Source organism: Fundulus heteroclitus, chromosome 15 (assembly GCF_011125445.2).
Source record: "Fundulus heteroclitus isolate FHET01 chromosome 15, MU-UCD_Fhet_4.1, whole genome shotgun sequence".
Taxonomy (NCBI): Eukaryota; Metazoa; Chordata; class Actinopteri; order Cyprinodontiformes; family Fundulidae; genus Fundulus; species Fundulus heteroclitus.
Window position 1 is genome coordinate 21,132,571 of NC_046375.1, and position 22,751 is coordinate 21,155,321.

Consider the following 22,751-nt stretch of genomic DNA (forward strand, 5'->3'; position numbering starts at 1 on the left):
CAACACTTTTGTTCATTAACATGCAAATATTTTCCAACGACCATAAAAATAACTGTTTATTGAGTATGAATTTGTCCAGAAATATACATTTCACTTTCCAATTTTTCTTTTCATTTCTTTTAATAGCATCATGTTGCAAATTCACTAAAACTGGTCTTGAAGTTGGTGACGTGGCGAACAATAAGCTTCTGACAAATTATTAAAAACAACTATTGTTTTTGTTTTTTAGGGCAAAACTTGTCACATAAATATCCAATTTCATCCTCCAAAAATCCCCCTGTTTCCTTGTGCTTCTGTGTTGCTGTTTTGTTTACACTAGTCAAGTTAGCATAAGTTAGTGTGGTGATTTTATTTTGAAATTCAACGGATAGCACTCGATGTTTCCTGTCTGGCTATTAAAATTCAGAAGTTGGATCCGGGGGCCGCTGCAGAATCCGGTCAAACTTCCTTCTTGTGGAACTTGTTGCAGCGCCGCACAGCCTCAGTAACCGAACCCACAACCGCACTTGGCTGATGTGAGTGTACACATTGATTTTTTAATTATTTAGGTACTTTCCGGAACCATATCTGCACCGTGTTTGGTTTGAGCCCGACGTAATGTGTCCAAATATCAGTGGGGATGTATGTGTCTGTTGGAGTCGATGTGTCGATTTTTACACTGTGTGGATAAGAGAACACATGCATCATCTCTGCTCAAATAAATCCTTCCAAGCCTGCAAATCATTTAGCCTTCATGCCGATGATGAGTCTGTGCACATTATTTGTAGTAATTTGCACAGTTTTGAAACACTCTGTAAAGATGTGTTTATTTTGAACACAACTGAACAAACCAAGAAAGAACCAAACTAAATTATGTTTTTCAATCGCATGCTTAGCATTGCACCTGCACTACTCGAAAGACCAGAGAGCCTTGTACCGGTGTAGCTGTTAAATGACCCAGTGGGGATTTTTCTTTGGTCTTTTAACTTTTCAATTGATTGTCAAGCCTCTAAGCTCTTAAAGCATCCATTAATTTGTGAGGGAGCATTGGTCTCCTCCACAGCTCATTGTAATTGATGGGATAACATAGCTTCTTGAAACGGCAGAGGCAGACAGCTTCCTTGGAATAAGTGGCGAGACGCCTGTAAAGCTGTTTGTCCTGTTAAAGGAGGTTCTTCAGAACTTAATATATGCCTCGATTTTGCAGCGTGTACACGGTGAACGCAGTGTTTTGCTAAACTAGGTAAGCTTGAACAATTTGCATCATTTCTCTCTTTACAACGTGTTTCTTCTCATTTTACATGGCAGTATATCACAGTCTGGTGTGATGTTACGCAGCCAATTAACACGTCAATGCTCAGTCAGCCGCGGAGCTCGGAGGTCAGAAGTCTCCCTCGGTGAAGCGTGGGGCTCAGCAAAACAAAGGCAGAGGGAATCCTGCAAAGAAAAAAAAAAAAGTGCAACTAAAAATATTGATTTATTATTATTGTGTATGCCATTTAAAAAGACATCAGAAACTTCATTTTATAAGGACACTTCATGAACAGAAATAGATAAAAGGAAGGAGAAGACGGCAGTCAATAGAGTAAGTATAGACTTCCGGAAGACGTCGGTGATGCTGCTTTTAATACTCCACTGCCTTCACACTGTGTAAATCTTCCTTCGAAGGACATAACAATGCGCACAGTCATCTGTAAAAGGCAAATTAACTCTAATAATAGCTTTGATTTGAGAGCTAATTGCAGGAATCCGTGAAGCATCCTCCCAGATGACATCATGTGAAGGCTGTCAAGTATCCGAGACGCATGAAAGAAATTCACAAAGGGCTAATAACCTCTGACAAAGTGTATAAAATGATTGAATGACTCCTCTTTAAATGAAGCTGCTGCATGGATAAGCTTGGACATGCGGTGGAGGAGGAGAAATGCCTCCGCATACTGTCCGTCTACGTCCGTGTGTTTAGTTGTGCCAGTGAAACATACTTGTGAGGTTTTCTCGTTTTAGGATATTTACAACGAACACAGCTCTCCCGTTCTTACCCTCTGTCAGCATAGACATGAGTTATATTACAGGAGTCGCCTCACAAATTATCGAATTCATTTATTTATTTATTTTTGTCCACCTATGATTATTTATCTCGTGTAAAACGGGGTGGGACATGGTGATATATGTTATCGGCAGTGACAATGATAACCAGGACAATAATTACACAAAGCCCAGCTCATCCATCACAGTCACTTATCACTTAAACAATCAGGCGTTAAACAGACAGAGGCGTGGAGACGGAAAGGAAAGATCCAAGACCGGGATCCTCTCTCGCCCGTCTACCTTTGTCAAAGCACATCCAGCTCTGCATCTCATACACACCGTGTCATGGACAGTCTTAGAAACTAAACAAGTGGGATTTAAGGAACTAAAAATAAGGAGTTACTCCAGCCCCCCCATCCACCCAACCAACACCACCCCACCCCCATGTCCATCCATCCATCATTTATCCTTGGCGGGTTGGTGCCTCTAGCAGTCATTGGACGACTTGCAGAGTACACCCTGGACATGTCACATGTCCAACACAGAGACACACAGGACAAACAACCATGTAGGCACCCACTACATACCAAAGGGCAATTTAGAAATATCAAATAACATAATTTCCCTTACTTTTTTCCCATGGGATGGAAAGTGGAATACCCGGAGAGAACCCATGTATACACGAGGAAAACATGCAAACTCTATGCAAATATCACCCCAGCTATAATTTAAAGCCAGCACCCCCTTGCTGCAATGCAAAAGTACTAACCACTGCGCTGCCATGCAGGTTTAGATTTTGCAAGATTAAAATCAAAACAAAGTGGCATCATGTGAAGAAGGAAATAACAATAATTTATTCTAATGTTTCGTTTGACTTTTATTTCGCTACGGGCCAACTGAAACAATTTTCTTGACTCATGAGCTTAATATTAATTTGTTAATGTAATTCATATTTTTAAACAATAAAGCTTGGAGGGTCATTTGTGGATCCAATGCTGTACTTCTGTGCTTTATGAACTGTATCCAACGTTTATTGCTCAGTTTTCTATAAGGGATTCATGTTAACATGCACCTCTTTGTCATATGCAAAAGAAATAGGATAAAACGTAAACAAATAAATAAAATAATGTAGATTCCTCAGATTCCGTTTGAAATGATTAAACTCTAATAACTAGACATTTTCTCTTTGTATATTAATCTATAATTTCTTTGAGCAACATTGTTTGGAGACAATTTATTTGCGTGTTGTGGGAATCTCTGCCTATTTTCATTCAAATAGACTCCTAGAAGAAGGTTTAGGTGGCTGTTTTTAAAGACTAATGACTACAATGCTTTATTTAACACTATTTGTTAATCTAATAACACCAGAGGCATTTTTGTGACTTCATTAAGAGGTCTTACATTGCCCGTCTCAACTTCTGTTATAGTGGGTGCCAGAGTGCAAATTCAGAAATATAGGTATATCTAAAAAAAAATTATGGTTGTGAAAAAGTTCAATATTATCTGTCACTAAATTCAGAAAGCAAAACTCATATTTTGGAGATTCATTACACATAAAGAAAAATGTTTCAAACAATTATTTGTTACTTTTGATGATTATGGCTTAATGATGACGAAATCCCAAAATTAAGCATTGTCCAAAATTGGAATATTACATAAAATCAATAAAATAAAGGATAATTCAAACAAAAATGTCCAGCTTCTGAAAAGTATTGTTCATAAGTTCATGCACTCAATGCTTGATTGGGGCACATTTTGCATGAATTAGGCCTCCTGCATCAGTGCAGCGTGGCATGGAAGCCTGTGGTCCTGCTGAGGTGTTGCTTTGGTAGCTGCATTCAGGTCATCTGCCGTGTTGGATCTGGTGTCTCTCATCTTCCTTTTGACAATACTCCAGGGATTCTCTATGGGGCTCAGGTCAGAGGAGATTGCTGGCCAATCAAGCACAGCACCACCATCATCCCTGAAGCAGCTTTCGGTACCTTTGGCAGTGTGGGCAGGTACCATGTCCTGCTGGATAACAAAATCTGCATCTCTATATAGCTTGTCTGCAGAGGGAAGCATGCGGTGCTCTAAAATGGCCTGGTAAGTGGCTGCATTGACCAGTAAATCACACGGTACCTCAAACCATCACTGACTGTGGAAAATTCACCCTGGATTCAAAGCAACGTGGATTCTGTGCCTCTCTGCTCTTCCTACAGACTCTGGAACCTTAATTTTGACATAAAATGGAAACTTTACTTTCATCTGAAAATAGGACTTTAGACTACTCAACAACAGCCCAGGTCTTCTTCTCTTTAGCCCAGGTAAGATGCTTCTGACGTTGTGTCTGTTTCAGTAGTAGCTACGCTGTGAGGCTTGTGGGATTCGTCTGTGCCCAGCGGCTCTTGATGTGCTGACTCCCACCTCCAGCCTCCTCCAAATTCTTGAATTGCTTTTCCTTGACAATCTTCTCGAGGCTGCAGTTACAGCATCTCTTTTGCTGGTACACCTTTGTATTGGGTGTCTGTTTACAAAGGTGATTATTATTGAAATGGGAGTCGAAGGCTGGAATTGATGTGCCACCAATAAAACGTCTGTAGGGTTCACGGTCAGATTAACTGACTGAAATCTTATGAATCACTTAAACTACTGTATTTTGGTTTTTTTACTCTATTACTTTACTAATACATCAGATAGTTACTGACTGAAAAAAAAAGTTTAATGTTGAGTTTTCAGTTATCATGCAGGAAGATTTTTGATGTTTTTGATGTTGCGCAGTCTGCACCTCCCTCTGTAGCTGCCCAACACAAACACAATGATAGTTTAAATGTTATTAGAATAACTTTTGCATGAAAATGATTTTAAGCTTGGAGGTGACTTCACATTGAGGAAGCGTCCATGGTCCCACACTGATAAGCCATACTATCTCAGCAACCAATAGCCTGGATTTATATTAAATAAAGATACCATTATAGTTTTTTTTTTTAACGGTAGGTAAGACTTTAACTGCTTTTAACATTTAAACAGAACCCCATTAGACAAATTCCAAGTAGGCTTAAAATATCTAAAAGTAAATGCTAGAATTCCTAAGATATCTTGCTTCCTTGTTTACTTTTAACAAAATGACACAGTATTACTGGGTTTTCCCTTCATGCATTGATTTTAAACATTTCCTGTTACTGGGCACATGCAGCAGATGGCCACATGCCAGTGATCATGAACTTGAACCCCGAAGCCCTCGGCCACAGAGCGGACACAGAAACTGGAGACTGCACAGCTTGAGTGACAGAAAGAGTGAGCTTCCCCAGCAGCAAGAGGTCAAAGGTTACCTAAATACTCAGAGAGCCCCTTGGGCTGGGTTGATCCACTCTGGGGTAATGAGCTTGACACCTCCTGGGACTTGTAACCCCTCAACCCCCGACCGTCGATGTATTGGCCTGTTGGGAGAAAAAAATACATTTCTCTGAAGAGACAGTGAGGACTGCAGTGAGGCAGAGACACAAGGTATCTGGCCTTTTGCCCAGTACTGTGAAACATAAGACTAAACACTATCAGTTTAACGTATCATTTACAATAGAAAGCTGAGAGGCTGTGAGACCCAATGGAGAGAATGTGGTGGAAAAACTGCATGAAAAATAAGAACGAAGAGCAAACATCTGCTTCATGCAAGTGAAAAAAAGAGAAATGCACTTTCCAGCAGAGTTTTATTCCCTTGTTTATTGCTGAAGGATTGTGAATAAGTTTCCTTTGAACATGATGGATCATTAAAGTAATGGTGTACTGTGGTTTTGGTCTTTTTCTGCTTAGATGTTTCTTCTTTTTAATACAAATTTCTATCTGTGTCTTTGTCTCTCCTGAGAGCTGCTTTTGCTCTACTTACCAGGAAACACTTTCTAGATATGTAAATTTATAAAAAACAAGAAAGAGTGAAAAAGTGAGTATGTGTGCGTGGGAGAGACACATTGTTGGATTTGTTTTAACACTGGGAAATCAGGGACAACTGTGGGACTGAAGGCAACATGTGTGTCTAAGAGAACATACATGTACTATAAATGTGGTGTGTCGTTATTCTATTTGTGTACTTGCATTATATCTATTCTGGTAACAATTATATATATATATATATATATATATATATATATATATATATATATATACATATACATATATATATATATGCACATGTATGTGTGTGTGTGTGTGTGTGTGTGTGTGTGTGTGTGTGTGTGTGTGTGTGTGTGTGTGTGTGTGTGTGTTTCAGTGTTACCAGAATCTGTAAAGTTGCCATATCCTCCTGTTTATTCATTCTCCTGTGTTAAACTACAATGAGTATTCTTTTATTCATAATAGTCATAATTACATAATAAAATTTGTAGTTAATGTAAAGTGCTTGACAAAAGGATTAATAAGCCTTGAACCTGATAAAATTTTCCAATGTCTTGGTTTATTTTTAAGAATAAATATCTAAAAGTGTAGCAAGAAACGTATTTAGCAACCTTTTTTTTGATTCCCCTAAATAAAACACCCTACCTTCAGAAGTCAGCTTAATAGTAAACAATCCACCTTTGTGTAAATGAATCTCAGTATAAATGCAGCTGTTCTGTTTCTGGCCTCAGAGGTTCATTAGAGAACATTAGAGAACAAACGACACCAGGAAGACCAAGGGACATGGCAGTCAGGTCAGAGAAAGCTGTACAAAAGCCAAGAGCAGGGTTGGGTATAAAACAACACCCCACGCTTTGAACATCTGTTTAATTCCCCATGTGAAAATGGACAGTGGAGGGCATCAGTCAGAGAAGCAGAAATGTAGTCCCCGGTAACTCTGGAGGAGCTGCAGAGACCCATAGCACAGACGGGAGAATCTGTTGAGAGGTGAATTGTTACATATGTACTCCCCTTATCTGGCATTTTATGGAAGTGTAGAAAGAAGAAAGCTATTGTTGAAAGAAAGCCGTAAAATGTCCCATTTACAGTGACTGACAAGCTGTGTGAGCGACATGTCTAATTAGACGTTTTGGCCTACATGCAAAATGCCATGTGTGGTGGAAAGCCAACTCCACACATCATCCTGAACACATTATTTAGAAGCTGAAACACTGCAGTGATGCAAAGGTGATGCTTTTCTTTAGTTAGGACTAAAAGACTGCTTGACGTTGATGGGACGATGGGTGGAGTTAAATATGTGAACTTAAAATCAAGATCCTGGAAGAAAATCCCTTGGAAGCTAAAAAAAGACTGAACAAAAAGATCAGAGGTTTACCTTTAAGCGCATCAACGACCTAAGACACACAGCCATAGACGTTATGAAAATGTGTCCAAACGGCCTAGTCAAAGCTCAAACTTAAGTTCAGTTGAAATATGTGACAAGGCTTGAAAATTGGCATTCACAGACAGCATCCATTTAATATGACTGCGCTTAAGTTATGAAGGATTGGGGAAATATTTCAGTCTGTAGATTTGCAAAGACACCAAAGAGCTATGTACTACTTTCTGTTAGTTTAATAAACACCCCCTCCCCTCTCCAATACATGGAAGTTAGTGGTTGCAATGTGACCAAATGTAAAAGAATTCAAGGGTCGTGAAGGATTTTGCTAGGCACTGTATAATTATTGACAGGAAATCGAATACGTTTCCCCCCAAACACGTTTTATAGACAGATGGACACAACATGTTTGCAAGTCCCAACCATCCCCCAGGACCGTCTTTGTAATGTCAGAACTGCTATGTTTCTTTGATGCCAAAAATCATACAGCAGCGTTAACCTGAGCATGTGCACCGCCTAGCCAGCTCTCACCTTGGTGACCCGTGGCAGAAAGTCAATGACAAGACATGCACCGTTCCTCACTGGGGGCCCAGCACTCCACTTTAGCGGCCAATTTCCTCGACAGTCATTAGCTAACTGCTAAACCCCGACCCAGGCACGGCTTAATAACAGAGCCTGATTACAGCACAAAAGCAGGTGATTAGAAATTACAGGAAACGTGTTGTATTTTTTTTTTGTTTTTTTTTTACACAAACTTGTTCCGAGTGGAAAGCGAGCATATGTTCGAAAATGAGCCTGTAAAGTGATTTTGGATTTCTCCCACCACCTCTCTACAGCGCTGGCAGCGAGTGTCATTCAAGATGTGGCCTTTCCACACTCATAAAGAACACATAAAACACACATTGTGCACTCGTTAAGTACTTACAGAGGTGAGATTTATGTGACGGGGTCTGGTTTTCCAGATAGAGACCGCCGCTGTCTATTGAAATGCCTGCGATGTATTTAAGAAGCGCTTCAGCTTGAATGCCAATATGATTGTGTAAAACAGGGATTTTTTTTTTTTTTTTTTGACACAAAGGAGAGTGTAAATGAAGCTGCTCCCAATGCAGAATCCAGTCCAATTACAGTGGATGTGACAAATCTACACACACCTGCCTTGTTGTTGTAACATAAAAGAATGAGACCAAGATAAACGATCTCAGATCTTTTATTTTTTCAACTTGAATGTGAACTATACCCTGTACAATCCATCTAAATCCCCACAGGAAAAAATCTCAGGGAGAAATAAACTTGTGCTTTTATTAAATTCCAGATATTTTGCCGCAATGTGTTGGGAGATTTTAGCCAGGCCTAGATTTCTTATTTGGAAGAAAATAATTCAGTTTTATAAATCTACTTGGTTGTGCTAATGGATATTTGCCATATGTACAACCCAACCAGAACCAATCTGAACCTGTCAGGATTCTCTGTGCTGCTCTACTCTAACTCTATTCCACAGGTGTGTCTGGTTGGCTGAGGAGGCGTGGCCCACACCTGCAGCTCGTTGCAGGCGGCTTCCTCTGGCTTCTTAAGCAGAGCGCTGACAGATGGAAGACGCCAGAGCCTTAACCAGTCGTGGTACGACGTGGCCTCTGTCCCTACGCTCGGACACCAGCTTGTGAGTTTTTGCTCTTCGTTTTTTGACTAATTTTTGGATCTCTGTTTGCCTCAGATTTTTGTGCTTGGATGCACTCACCCGTCTTGACGTCTCGTTCCGAAGAAACAGACCAGCAGAACCGCCTGCTCAGATTTTGCTCTGGCGCTCCCCTCATACTTCCTGGATGTTACCCAGCGAGGCCTGAGTTCCCCTCTCCCGGTTCCTGCTGGTTCTGCATTCACTCTGGTCAATCCATCTGTCAACCGTTGCCGACGAGGTTCGCTCAGGATCCCTCGCCAGTTACATCAGCCGTCCTCAGCCACCAGCCGCCTAACTCCAGCTGAGTAGAATCATAGAGTATTCCCGACGCTACTTCTTCCCGGTTAGGTCCGCCCGGCTAAATGGTAAGCAGCGCACTTCTAGCTATTCCCCTGGTTCAACTTTCAGAGTTTCTGACTTCCTCTTTCTTACAGACTCGCCAGCCTTGACGTTCTGACCCAGCCGACTCACCCGTAGTCCCGTCCTTAGATCTGCTTGTTTCTTATAATAACATCTTAAAACTGTGTTTTGCCTCCCGATCGTATCTGCATGTGGACTCGTCACCTGAAAACCATGACAGAAGAAGGCTCTGGCCACCAAAGTCCAGCGGATACGTTCGGGCGGCAGTTAGCCGCACAGCAAGAGCAGATGCAGTCGCTAGGTTTAGCCGTAAATTCAACACAGGAGCAGCTTCATAGATTAGCCGCTCAGTTTAGCCAGCTCATGGACACAGTTACTTCCGCGATGACGTCGCCTGTCACTCAAAACATTAGCACCCCGCCTCCCGTCGCTCCGAGCACTGATAATCAGCTTTGGGCTCCGCCACTTGAGAGCGCGTCACCTAGTCCGGAGAAATTCTCTGGTGACCATGGGAGTTGCGGAGGTTTCCTTTTCCAGTGTAAACTGGTGTTTAACCGATCCCCCCAGACTTTCGCCTCAGATGAGGTTAAGATATCTTATGTACTACGACTCCTAACAGGTAAAGCACTTAGTTGGGCTGAGGCTCGATTCCCTGATTGTCAGTCATTCGGGGTTACTTTTCAGGAATTCGTTACCGAGTTTAAGACTATTTTTTCGCCCGAGTTAGATTCGGCTCATCAGTCTCGTCATCTCCTTTCGTTAAAACAGCGCGGTCGACGCGTATCTGACTTCTCAGTGGAGTTTCGTACGGTTGCCGCAGCGGCGGATTGGCAACCTAGACCGTTAAAGGCAGTATTTTTTCAGGCTCTTGATGAGTCCCTTAAGGATGAATTAGCCCGGGTGGAGGAACCCGGGGATTTTGAGGATTTTGTGGCGCTAGCCATCCGGTTGGATACCCGGCTACGTAGTCGGAGCCGAGTTAGACAGAACCAAGTCATGCGATCATCCACCCCTTCCACGCTCACCCATAGGGAACCGCGGTCCGCTCCATCACCTCCTGAACCCATGCAGTTGGGCCAGGTTGGTTTAACCAATAAGGAGCGTCAACAGCGTTTCGCGGGCAACTTATGTCTATACTGTGGAGGGGAAGGTCATTTCCTTAAGGATTGTCCGGTTCGGCCAAAAGATCCAGTCCACCGTTCGTAACGGGGAGAACGGTGGACGTTAATAGTTCTAGCCCCCGAGTAGTAACTAAGGCGCCATCTCTTTCTCGCTTACATTTACCAGTGACGTTAATGTTTGATCAGGATACTTTCGATGTCTCGGCTCTAGTTGATTCCGGTTCGGACTTCAACCTAATTGACCAAACCGTAGTGGATCAGCTTCGTGTGCCGGTCGAACCTTTACCCGAGCCTCTCCGGGTGTCGTCCTTGGATGGGCAGAGTTTAACCTTAATCACCCATCGCACTCGACCTCTAGTAGTGATAGTTTCGGGTAACCACCGGGAACAACTTTCGTTTTTTGTGTTCCCTGTAAAGCGTTCACCCGTTGTTTTGGGTTTAGCCTGGTTAAGTGTCCACAGCCCGCAGTTTAACTGGGCCGAGTCCCGATTAGAATCTTGGTCTCCAGCTTGTCATTCTCGTTGCTTACAGTCCGCTCGTCCTGTATCTGTTACCCCTTCCCCTGAGACAGAGTCTGGGGACGTTCTTGACCTATCGCTAGTTCCGGAGGAATACCACGATCTTCAGAGAGTATTCAGTAAGACTCAGGCTTGTTCACTTCCCCCACATCGCCCTTACGATTGCGCTATTGACCTTTTGCCTGGGGCTCCACTACCGGTGAGTCGGCTCTACAACATCTCCAGGTCAGAACGTCAAGCGCTCGAGAAGTATATAGGGGAATCTCTAGCTACGGGGTTAATCCGTCCTTCATCCTCCCCATTGGGCGCGGGGTTTTTTTTCGTTGGTAAGAAGGATGGAACCCTTCGACCCTGTATCGATTATCGAGGGCTTAACCAAATAACCGTTAAGAACAAGTACCCGCTCCCTCTATTATCCTCAGCCCTCGAACCAGTCCAGAATGCTAAGATCTTCACTAAACTTGATCTGCGCAACGCTTATCATTTGGTTCGGGTGAGACAGGGGGATGAGTGGAAGACGGCCTTTAAGACCCCGCTAGGTCACTTTGAATACTTAGTCATGCCTTTTGGTTTGTGCAATGCCCCGGCAGTTTTTCAAGCATTAGTGAACGATGTCCTTCGGGATTTTCTGAATGTTTTTGTTTTCGTTTATCTTGACGATATCCTGATTTACTCTCGTGACCTAGAACAACATAAACAACACGTCCGTCTTGTTCTCCAGCGATTATTAGAGAATCGCTTATTTGTTAAGGCCGAGAAGTGTGATTTTCACCAGTCTTCTGTTTCCTTTCTTGGTCTGATTTTAGAGGGCGGACAGGTGAAGTCTGATCCAGAAAAGATAAGGGCAGTGGTGGAATGGCCTGTTCCTGAGTCGCGCAAACAGCTCCAACGCTTTCTTGGTTTCGCTAACTTCTATCGGCGCTTTATCAGGAACTATAGTCAGGTAGCATCTCCTTTACATGCTCTCACTTCCCCCAAAGTACCTTATGTCTGGAGTCCAGAGGCCGAGGAGGCTTTCAGTAAACTTAAGGCCCGTTTTTCCCAGGCTCCCATACTAGTTCACCCCGACCCAGCCAAACAGTTTATCTTAGAGATCGATGCCTCTAATACCGGGGTGGGAGCGGTTTTGTCCCAACAGTCGGAGGTAGACTGTAAGTTGCACCCTTGTGCGTTCTTCTCCCGTCGATTATCACCAGCAGAGCAGAACTATGATGTAGGTGATCGTGAGCTACTAGCTATTAAACTAGCGTTGGAGGAGTGGCGGCACTGGTTAGAGGGATCCGAGCAGCCCATCATAATATGGACAGATCACAAGAACCTCTCCTATCTGCAGTCAGCCCGTCGACTCAACTCTAGACAGGCCCGTTGGTCTTTGTTTTTCTCTCGATTCAACCTCACCATCACCTACAGACCCGGCTCCAGAAATGTCAAGCCTGATGCACTGTCCCGTCTGTTTACATCTTCTGAACAAGAGAGGGAGCCGGAACCGATTCTTCCTCCCACCTGTACGGTTGGAGCGCTGCATTGGGATCTGGAGGACAGAATCAGACAGGCCCAACTCTTAGACCCGGACCCAGGTACAGGGCCACCTGGGCTTAAGTACGTTCCCCAGTCTGTTCGTCCTGAGGTTCTACGTTGGAGTCATGACACGAAGTTTTCCGCCCATCCGGGCATTTTTAGAACCCAGTCCCAGGTCTCCCGGCGATTCTGGTGGCCTTCATGGACGAAGGATGTTCGAGAATATGTTCTCGCCTGCCCCGTTTGCGCCCAGAATAAGTCTTCTACACAGCCACCTTCCGGTTTGTTAAATCCTCTTCCCATCCCCAGACATCCATGGTCCCACATAGCGATTGATTTCGTTACCGGTCTCCCATTGTCCCAAGGTATGTCAACTATTTTGACGGTAGTTGATCGGTTTTCTAAGTCTTGTCATCTTATTCCCATCCGCAAATTACCCAACGCACTCCAGACAGCTCAGCTTCTTATCAGACATGTGTTCAGACTTCACGGCATCCCTGTTGATATCCTCTCTGACCGGGGTCCTCAGTTTATCTCCCAGGTCTGGCGGCACTTTTGCTCTGCTCTGGGTGCCCGTTATACACTCACCTCTGGATATCATCCTCAGACTAATGGCCAAACTGAACGCATGAACCAGCAACTAGAAACTACTCTCCGCTGCCTTACGTCATCTTCACCCTCCGACTGGAACAAGTTTTTGCCCTGGGTGGAGTATGCCCTTAATTCACACATCACCTCAGCTACTGGACGTTCACCTTTTGAGGTTGCTTTGGGATATCAGCCTCCACTTCTACCCACAGAGGAACTCAGGATTCCTTTCACATCCGTAAACGACTACATTGCTCGCTGCCAGGACATCTGGAGATCAACCATCACTGCCCTCACTCGCACCGCAGAGCGGAGCAAGAGGTTTGCCGACCAGCACCGCCGACCAGCTCCTCAGTATCGCCCCGGTCAGAAGGTTTGGTTATCTTCCAGAGACGTTTTGTCCAATCCATCCGCTAAGAAGCTTGCTCCCCGGTTCACTGGTCCCTATGAGATAGAGACAGTGATTAACCCGAGCACTGTCCGTTTACGTTTGCCCCCTCACTCCCGAGTACACCCTACTTTTCATGTGTCCCAGATCAAGCCCGTTTTGGACAGCAACTTGTGCCCTCCTTCCGGACCCCCTCCACCCTCCCAGGACAGTCAGAACCCTCGGGTTCTCAGGGTTGTGGATGCCCGTCGGCGAGGTAGGGGTCACCAATACCTCGTCGACTGGGAGGGTCGTAGCTCTGAGGAGCGCTCGTGGGTTTCCGCAGCTACTATTTTGGATAAGGACTTGATTTCAGATTTTTGGGCTACTCAGCCCAGCACCTCTTCGTCTGGGCCGCCAGGAGGCGGCCGTTGAGGGGGGGGTAGTGTCAGGATTCTCTGTGCTGCTCTACTCTAACTCTATTCCACAGGTGTGTCTGGTTGGCTGAGGAGGCGTGGCCCACACCTGCAGCTCGTTGCAGGCGGCTTCCTCTGGCTTCTTAAGCAGAGCAGCTGACAGATGGAAGACGCCAGAGCCTTAACCAGTCGTGGTACGACGTGGCCTCTGTCCCTACGCTCGGACACCAGCTTGTGAGTTTTTGCTCTTCGTTTTTTGACTAATTTTTGGATCTCTGTTTGCCTCAGATTTTTGTGCTTGGATGCACTCACCCGTCTTGACGTCTCGTTCCGAAGAAACAGACCAGCAGAACCGCCTGCTCAGATTTTGCTCTGGCGCTCCCCTCATACTTCCTGGATGTTACCCAGCGAGGCCTGAGTTCCCCTCTCCCGGTTCCTGCTGGTTCTGCATTCACTCTGGTCAATCCATCTGTCAACCGTTGCCGACGAGGTTCGCTCAGGATCCCTCGCCAGTTACATCAGCCGTCCTCAGCCACCAGCCGCCTAACTCCAGCTGAGTAGAATCATAGAGTATTCCCGACGCTACTTCTTCCCGGTTAGGTCCGCCCGGCTAAATGGTAAGCAGCGCACTTCTAGCTATTCCCCTGGTTCAACTTTCAGAGTTTCTGACTTCCTCTTTCTTACAGACTCGCCAGCCTTGACGTTCTGACCCAGCCGACTCACCCGTAGTCCCGTCCTTAGATCTGCTTGTTTCTTATAATAACATCTTAAAACTGTGTTTTGCCTCCCGATCGTATCTGCATGTGGACTCGTCACCTGAAAACCATGACAGAACCAATATCAAGCTATTGACAGCCATCCCCCTTGACATATTGCACTCTTGTGTTTTTATTGGTTATGAAGAAATGTCCAGTTTTTGCAACATTGCTGTTTTTTCACATGGATTCTAATTATTAATGCCTGTATTATAGTGGATTTTTCTGTCTCCTTCTGCTGACTTATACCTTTATGGAATTATGCCATTTTTGATCCTATGTCTAAAGCATGTCAATAAGGAACATGTCAAGAAAGTTATTCTAGGATAGCTTAGCTGTATTTATGGGTAATTGATTTACTATAAATGAAGACAGATGTGCATTAAAGAAGACTGAATCAATATCGGGTTTAACCAAGAATTAGTTTAAGGAGTGAAGGGGACACGGGTCAAAGTGGTCTACTGATATTTTAAAGGGGACATATAACTTTTTTTAAATCCTTCCTTTTGATGTACAAATCATTCAGTTGGGTCTATATAAAGTGGAACTGTAATGCTTTGGTCTTATTTGCTTGTAAATTTAGCTCCACAGCCTCTTTTGCTCTTGTTCTGAGGTTCGGAATCTTCACCAGTTCTTCGGTTCGGAGGTTTTTCTGAGCAACTCATTTTGGTGCCGTCTCTTTAAATGCAAATGAAGCCCTTCACACCCCACCCCTTCCAGGCCTCAGACCGTTCCACTCCACATCTGTTCGACCATTTTTGTAGTATGCCGGGGGACAGTGTAGTAATGAATCGTGCGAGTTCATACACCCAACAATTGAACACTTTCACGTATCGCAGTACCTGGTGAGACTACATTGAACTTTTCTAGAAACTCCAAACATACAAAAACATTTCTTTAACTTTGGTCTCAAATATCAGTCATTGAGGGCCGGTGTTCAGCAACTTATAGATGTGTCTTGCTTCAACACACCTGACTCCAATATGAGCTCATTAGCAGAGTTTGATTGCATTTGATTCAAGTGTTTAGGGCAAAGGACCCATCTAAAAGCCACCACTGATTCATTGGCTAACAAAGTAGATTTTGCATGTTATATCCCCTTTAAAATCAACTCCAATCTGAAACATTTCCCAGTGGGTTAAAAAAGTACAACTCGTGATTCACAAACCTTTGCATACCGCTGCCTGGCTACTGCAACTCCAGACAACACCATTCAAAAAAAAAAAAAAAAAAAAAGAAATCCAAGCTATCGCTTTAAAACACTGCAAGGCATCCACTCAAGAAAAAGCCAGCAGGAATCCAAAGAACAGGTACTGAACAGGTACTGGCATGACAAAAACCAAACAGAAGGTGAAGAAAACCCATACAACAGAAAACTGCACAGTACATACACAGCAGGAGCTAATAAAAATGAACAACAGGTGTGTGATATACACAAAGACCAGATGAATGACAAGTGAGGCAGGCTCCGACCATACAAGAGAACAAGTTCTACAAACTAAAAGTGAGAGAAATGTGACAAAAACACAGGATATGAAAGATGGTCAATACTAGCTCAGATGATAATTGAGGTAAAATATATATGAGACATAACCATTTTTACAAAGAAATGATGTCCATAATCTATCAAAACACTTCAAAGCAAGGAAAAAACACCAGGATTGCTTGTTTCATTTAATTTTATCCCAGCCTCATTTAAATTAAAAGCAAATACAGAATTAAATAAATTTCAAAGACATGAACACCAAAAATGAATGGACAGCCGCCACCAAGACAGGCTTTGAACAGATTACCTGGAGTAGTGTGTAAAGGTTGCTATTAGATCCCGCTAAGTAGAGAAATGTCATGTTCCAGTAACATGACCCTTGTTAGATGACTTATGAAATTTGAAATAACTCAAACTGAAAATGTTCATATCCATGGGATTTCACACTATTTCAGTGGACATTAACCGTTGATTGAGGCCTTGTGAATTTGCTAGACCGGCTGTAACTGATATATCCGTGCTATCATGTGTAGAAGATAGCATGTTCCCGAGCTCTTTCAGGTCTCGATGTATTTTGGAAATTAATAGTGACACAGTGATTATCAGCTGATCAGTCCAACTGATACAACCGGTAGCACCCACACCCGTAAGTTTCCACAGGAACTTGGGCTGCACAATATTGTGATGGTTGATATTGTTATGATATTGTGATGATATCTCAGCATTATGTTTGATCTTGTAGCCCTAATAGTAGATAGATAGTAGTTAGATGCTGTTTGGCTCAAAGGACATACACAATAATGGGCTTGTGTGAACATGTAGACAATCATTATCTGCTAATGTACCATAATGCATGCACTTACTAAATAATTTTCTGATTTTGCAATACCAAAAAAATGCAGAATACATCTAAAAATTCTTCCCTCAGAGATCATTCAAGTATGAAGTCCCTCTGCAACAGGCGGTGTCATTGCCAATGCTAATGTGTCTTTAATGCAGCAGGTTACACCCTTAGACGTTAAAATCAAAACATTTAGGCAGACCTGCTCACTGGAGGCAGAGGCGAGCCTTGTAAAAATGAATTATTGATGGCATACGAGGCTCCTTTCTGACTGGGAACAATGTAACCGGCACATCTGAGCTCTTTAAAATCAAGGTCTCTCTGCTCGCTTTCATGTTCTGACGAGAGCTCAGCCTCCAAGCCACAAGACATTCCTTGATTAACTGGTGATGTCCAAGTCTCTTTCTCGGAGGCACCGCAGTCCTGTCGGGACAGAGCACGTTATTGTTGGGATACCTGCATAGCTGCATGATTGGTGTCAAATAAACACGGTGCTAAAGCTGCAGTGCTAGAGGTCTTTTTACCTGTAATTATTGCATGGCTAGCTTTCTACTGTGGGACGGCTGCCAGCTTGCTTTGGCTTTTATGGGGCTTCTGGTCTTTTCTTGTGGTTGTCATGCTGCAATTAAAACTGTCTCCAATCGCTGGGTGGCAAAAGGCACTGAGACAGACTCTTGTCTCTCTCTCTCACACACAGACACACATACAATATGCATGCGTTCAAGTGCACACGCGCGCACACAAACACACCGTGGAGTCTCTGGCTGGAGGCAATGGGAAAGCGTATGATATAGGAAAAACATAGTTAATTACATTTGACAGGTATCTATTAAAGTGCATTCTTAGACCATAGAGGCCTTCACACATCTAATGGAAACACACACTCAACTGCTGCCCATGAATAATAGGGCTTCCAAGCCAAAAGCTTTGGGTTCCCCCCTTATCTCACCAACATCAAGCATCTGTCAGCGAATAGACAAATCACCACTAATCAAATCCACAAAAGTATAAACCAAGGTCTCACACTGGTATTCAGGTGCTTTTTAATTAGTTATTCAGGGATTCTATTCACTTTTGAGTTAACACTCACTTGAATCCCTCATGAGACGGAGCAAAAGCTCTCCTGTTTATTACAGACAATAGTGGTGTGATTATAATCACGGCACTTTCCTCCTGATTCCGCCATCAAAGAGAAGATGTATGGACGGCAGAAATGCTGGAGTTGTGACCTGCAGGGGAAATGTCCACATGCACAGGTGAGTATATCTGTGCATTAAGGTGGAGATAGTTTCTGCCTTTCTCTTTGTTCACTCTCAGACTGTTTGCCTGTTGACAATGTTGTCCAGTCTTTAGTGTTCTTTCATCTAATCTGCCTGAAGTCTGGCAGATTAGTCATCTTTGAAATCCAATTTGGGCAACTGATAAAAAATACTCCAGAAAATAAGACAGGAGGCAGGCTGTATTTAAAATAACACAACAGAAATAAGACTTCATAATTATTGACAAACGCTTGTGGATCAAATCAAGTCAGTCATTCAGATAACAGATATGGCAAGGGAAATCTCTTTCTATCTTTCTTTTTTCTTTGACAAGACAATAGGTGTAAACACCCATGCAAAAACAGCATCCACACCTGGTAAAAGTGCATGAAAAACTACTAAAAAAGTGTTTGGTTGTTATTAAAAATTTTCAATTATCTTTGAAATATTGATGTTTTAGTTTCAGTACACATAGTCAGTTTAGGAAAAAAATCCTGTTTTTATATATATATATATATATATAGATATAGATAGATAGATAGATAGATAGATAGATAGATAGATAGATAGATAGATAGATAGATAGATAGATAGATAGATAGATAGATAGATAGATAGATAGATAGATAGATAGATAGATAGTTAGATAGATAGATAGATAGATAGATAGATAGATAGATAGATAGATAGATAGATAGATAGATAGATAGATAGATAGATAGATAGATAGATAGATAGATAGATAGATAGATAGATAGATAGATAGATATTCTTTCTTTTATATATTTATAATCTTGTTGCACTTTAGGTTGGGTTGGGTTAGGTTAGTTTTATTCCCTGAAGGACAAAATGTAATCAAAGTTCGAATTTGAATCTAACTTCTCACGATGCTTTACTGGAAAAGTTTTGAGCAAGTTAGGATCACAAACATCATCTCTGTCTCGATTGTTTGTAAGTTTCAAACATATGTAATAATAGGGATTTGCTCATTAATAGTTGTTCCAGATCTTTGGCTACATCCAGAAATCCGAATTGAGAACCCCTGCTCTACACATTGGAGCTAAAAAGTCTTCAAAATTGTGTTAAAATGTGACCGTGATAAGTCATCTTCAGAATAAAACAAGACATATATATTTGGATTATAACTGAAAGAAATTGAGGGAACATTGTGAAAATGAAAAACAGGTGCAAATCCTAGTTCCATAAGACAATACAGCCATGAACTTTCTCAACAGTAATGTAAAAAGATTTAGACAAAACGGTTAAAATATGTTTATTTTCACAAATAATGAAAGAAAGCTTAAAAGGAAAAGCCATAAGGTGTGGGAGGCATGTCACTCTGTAATGCAAATGCTCATGTATGGATGTAAAAACAAAATAGGAGAGAGAAGAGTGAAATACCACCAAAAAAAAAACAACACAATGGAAATACCACACTAAGCTAATATACTAACATAAGGTTACTGTACATCTGCGTATGTACCCACCTAATCCCTGCTCCACATACTTCCTTCACTGCAATCGATGAAGCATTGAAGTACATCAGGATCCAAAGGAGAGGAGAACAAGCAACAGGTGCAGTATCATTTCACACCAGAAACCATGAAAAAGTGCATCCACCACATTTTTGCTTTTGAATAATAGGCCTGAAGAAACAGAGAACAATGAACAAGTCTCTGGTTTGGAAATTAAATAAAAAAAATGTACATATGTGTCATAGTCAGCATGATAGGAGTACTGCCACAAACATAATCATCAAAATTAAAGGGACAAAATATCTATGAGTGACATTTGTGTATACCCACAGCTGATCGAGGTATTGTACAGACAGTACAGCTACAGCGCACAGACCAGTCAGACTAAGCCTTAAATACTTTCTGACACATGCTTTTGTTTCTCTCTCCACAAATCTGAAAGTGGAGCATTAACTAGGATAAAATCATAACAGAAAAGGCACGAATAACCAACAAGAGAAGCCTGTCACTTGTCTGTTTATTTTGTTTAGTTCTTGTATATTTTTGGTGGAACTGGAAATGTTTTGCATCGCTTGTTCTTTTGTACTTACTGGACATATTTGGTCCTGCCCTGCTACCCAGCCCTAAATAGATCACACTCGTTCAAGCAAGCTCACGATTTATGAGATCCCGGACGGGCCCCCGCTTTGCTCAAAAGTCTTGGCAAATCATGGAGTGACAAGGGATAAAGGTCTGCTAATGCTGCAGCACAGATCTAAAACAAAAAGATGTTTAGTTTAGGAGTCAACCATCATACACTCACATGAATTCCTAAACCATCACTTTTTTAAAATTAATTCCAGCAGTAAGTTTTCTTTTGCATTATAGAAAATGTTAACTAAAGATTTCCTTGACATTTTCTCATTTGCATCCTTCAGCTAAAGTCAATGATTGCAGAGAGGCTAAAAAGGAAAACATGATTTGACTTTATAAAGGCATCAGGCAGGAGAGGAATACTCAACATTATGTTTACAAAACTGCAGTAAAGATTCTCACCAGTATTGGAAGAAACATGAAGCAACAGCAATATAACTAGATGACTGTTCATAACTCATAAAAAGGACATGAAACTGGTCAGGAAGGCTTCAGAGAACCTGGCATCAACAATAAAAGAGTTGAAGTAATTTCTGGTTGGTGCAGGTTTTGTGTCCTACATGTGACCAAAATCTGGACTAGGAAGTAGGATCGAAAAACAAAATAATTTACCTCCAAAGAAAATATTTAGGGCTGGCTAAAATCTCCCGAAACCTTGTGGAAAAATGTGCTGCGGTGTCAGGAAACCAAAGCTGAATTTTAAAGACAAACTAAGTAATTTTCGAGTGCCGCTCCCCCTACAGGACCTTGGTGAAAGAAAGAGATTTGTGTATGCCGGATTATGCCCAGAGTCACCGGCGCCTTTGTCTGTAGCGTAGCGGGAGCAGGTCTATTTATAGTTCGTGAACTAGTGGCTTAGTTTGTTGCCCAAATAAGAGTCTTCACTGTCAAGAATAAGCAGAATAAACTGTAACCTGTGACTCACAAAGTTTACAAGAGACAGAAAAAAACAAGCCAGTTGTCACTTATAATAAGCAAATTTGGTAACACTGCTATTGGTGCCAATGGCCTTAAATCGGGCGGCCGCAACATTGTTCGTCTTACCGCCAGAACAGGAGCAGAGCTGAAAGACCGCCTCGGGGTTGGCGCTCAGAAAGTTGCAAGTGTGGCTTTTCGGCCAGGGACACTAGCGGGAGATGACAGATCTCTCAATGCCAGAGAACACCTGAACAGACTTGTTGTTCAGGTGGATAAAATCACAAACTGTTCTAGATACCAGTCAGTTTTTAAACCAAAACCTTTAGCTTACTGCTAGAAAGCTGAAGAGGAAGATGGATCAAAAAAAAGAATGACCAGAAGTAAATCCAACTTTTGGAGTGGCCTTGTCAGAGTCTAGAACTGACAGACGTTCTACAGGGTGACCTGGAGAGGCCTGTGGACAAGAAACTTTGGTCATTGCTTCCAAGTCAAGAGGTGGAATGCTGACTGAAGCTTACCGAGGAAGACTGAATGCCGAAACTGAATCAAAGGTGATTCAAAAAGGTTTTACTTTAAGGGTGTCAAGGTTCATTCAACCAGGTTCTAACAGCTTTTCTAATTTCTTACATTAACACATTCGTGTTCTGGACTGCACAGTTGTGCAGTTGGTAGTACTGTTGCCTTGCAGTGGGTTCAACTCCCAACCTGGGGTCTTTCTGTATGGAGGTTGCATGTTCTGTCTGTGCCTACGTGGGTTCTCTCTGGGTACTCTGACTTCCTTCCACAGTCCAAAAAACAGACCAAATTGCTCCTAGGTAAGAGTATGTGCATGCATGGCTGGTTGTCCTGTGCACTGGTAACCTGTCCTGGGTGCACCCTGCCTCTCGCCCCCAAACAGGTACCCAGTTACAGAAGAGGGATTGATGGAAGATTTATATTGGTACAAGCTACATGTCGCGTTTATGTTAGGTTGAGATTTTGATATGATTTAGCATGGTGGGTTTTTTAGCATGCCTCTGTGGGATTGATCATGTAGTGACCGTTTCTCTGATCTAACGCTTAATCTACTTGGAGTAGCTATTTTATGTTAATGTTTCCATTTAAGTAAAGCACCGCCGATGGTGTGGGAATTTCCTCCCTAACCCAATCAGCAACATTGGTTTAGTCTTTTTTCACACTGATTCTGAGTTTTATTTTCATAAAACATCCCCTCCCACAGCTCCAGGTTTCTCCCTGTCCAATCTCCTATCATTATGAGGGCTAAAGGATCACACACAAAGCCAGGAAAAGATTATGATGATAGTTTTGCTGCCTGCCCCCCTTTGTCTCTGTCCGCATTCCTCTGAAATGAAAGGCGGTGAAAATTACCTGAGGGTTTGATGCTTCAAGTCTTTTGACATCTACCTGGAGGAGCAGGTCTGGTCTTCTTAGATGTAGCGGGTTTCTCTTTTCTTTTTTGTTTTCACTGTCCAAGTGGAAAAAAAAAAAGGGCTGAAAAAAACAGGGAGTGCCCAGTCCTTTCACGAAACTGCACACGTTCAAAAGCCAACATTTATTGGCATGGAGAGC

The 22,751-nt window shown here is 42.5% G+C and overlaps 1 long non-coding RNA gene across 1 annotated transcript; it reads right to left on the reverse strand.

The window, feature by feature from the left end:
- Positions 1-891: 891 nt before the first annotated feature.
- LOC118566229 lies at positions 892-22,751 on the reverse strand. Its single transcript, XR_004932889.1, has 3 exons — positions 22,551-22,751; positions 5,319-5,426; positions 892-1,416 (listed from the first exon to the last, which is right to left on the reverse strand). It is a non-coding gene; the product is annotated as an uncharacterized LOC118566229 (long non-coding RNA).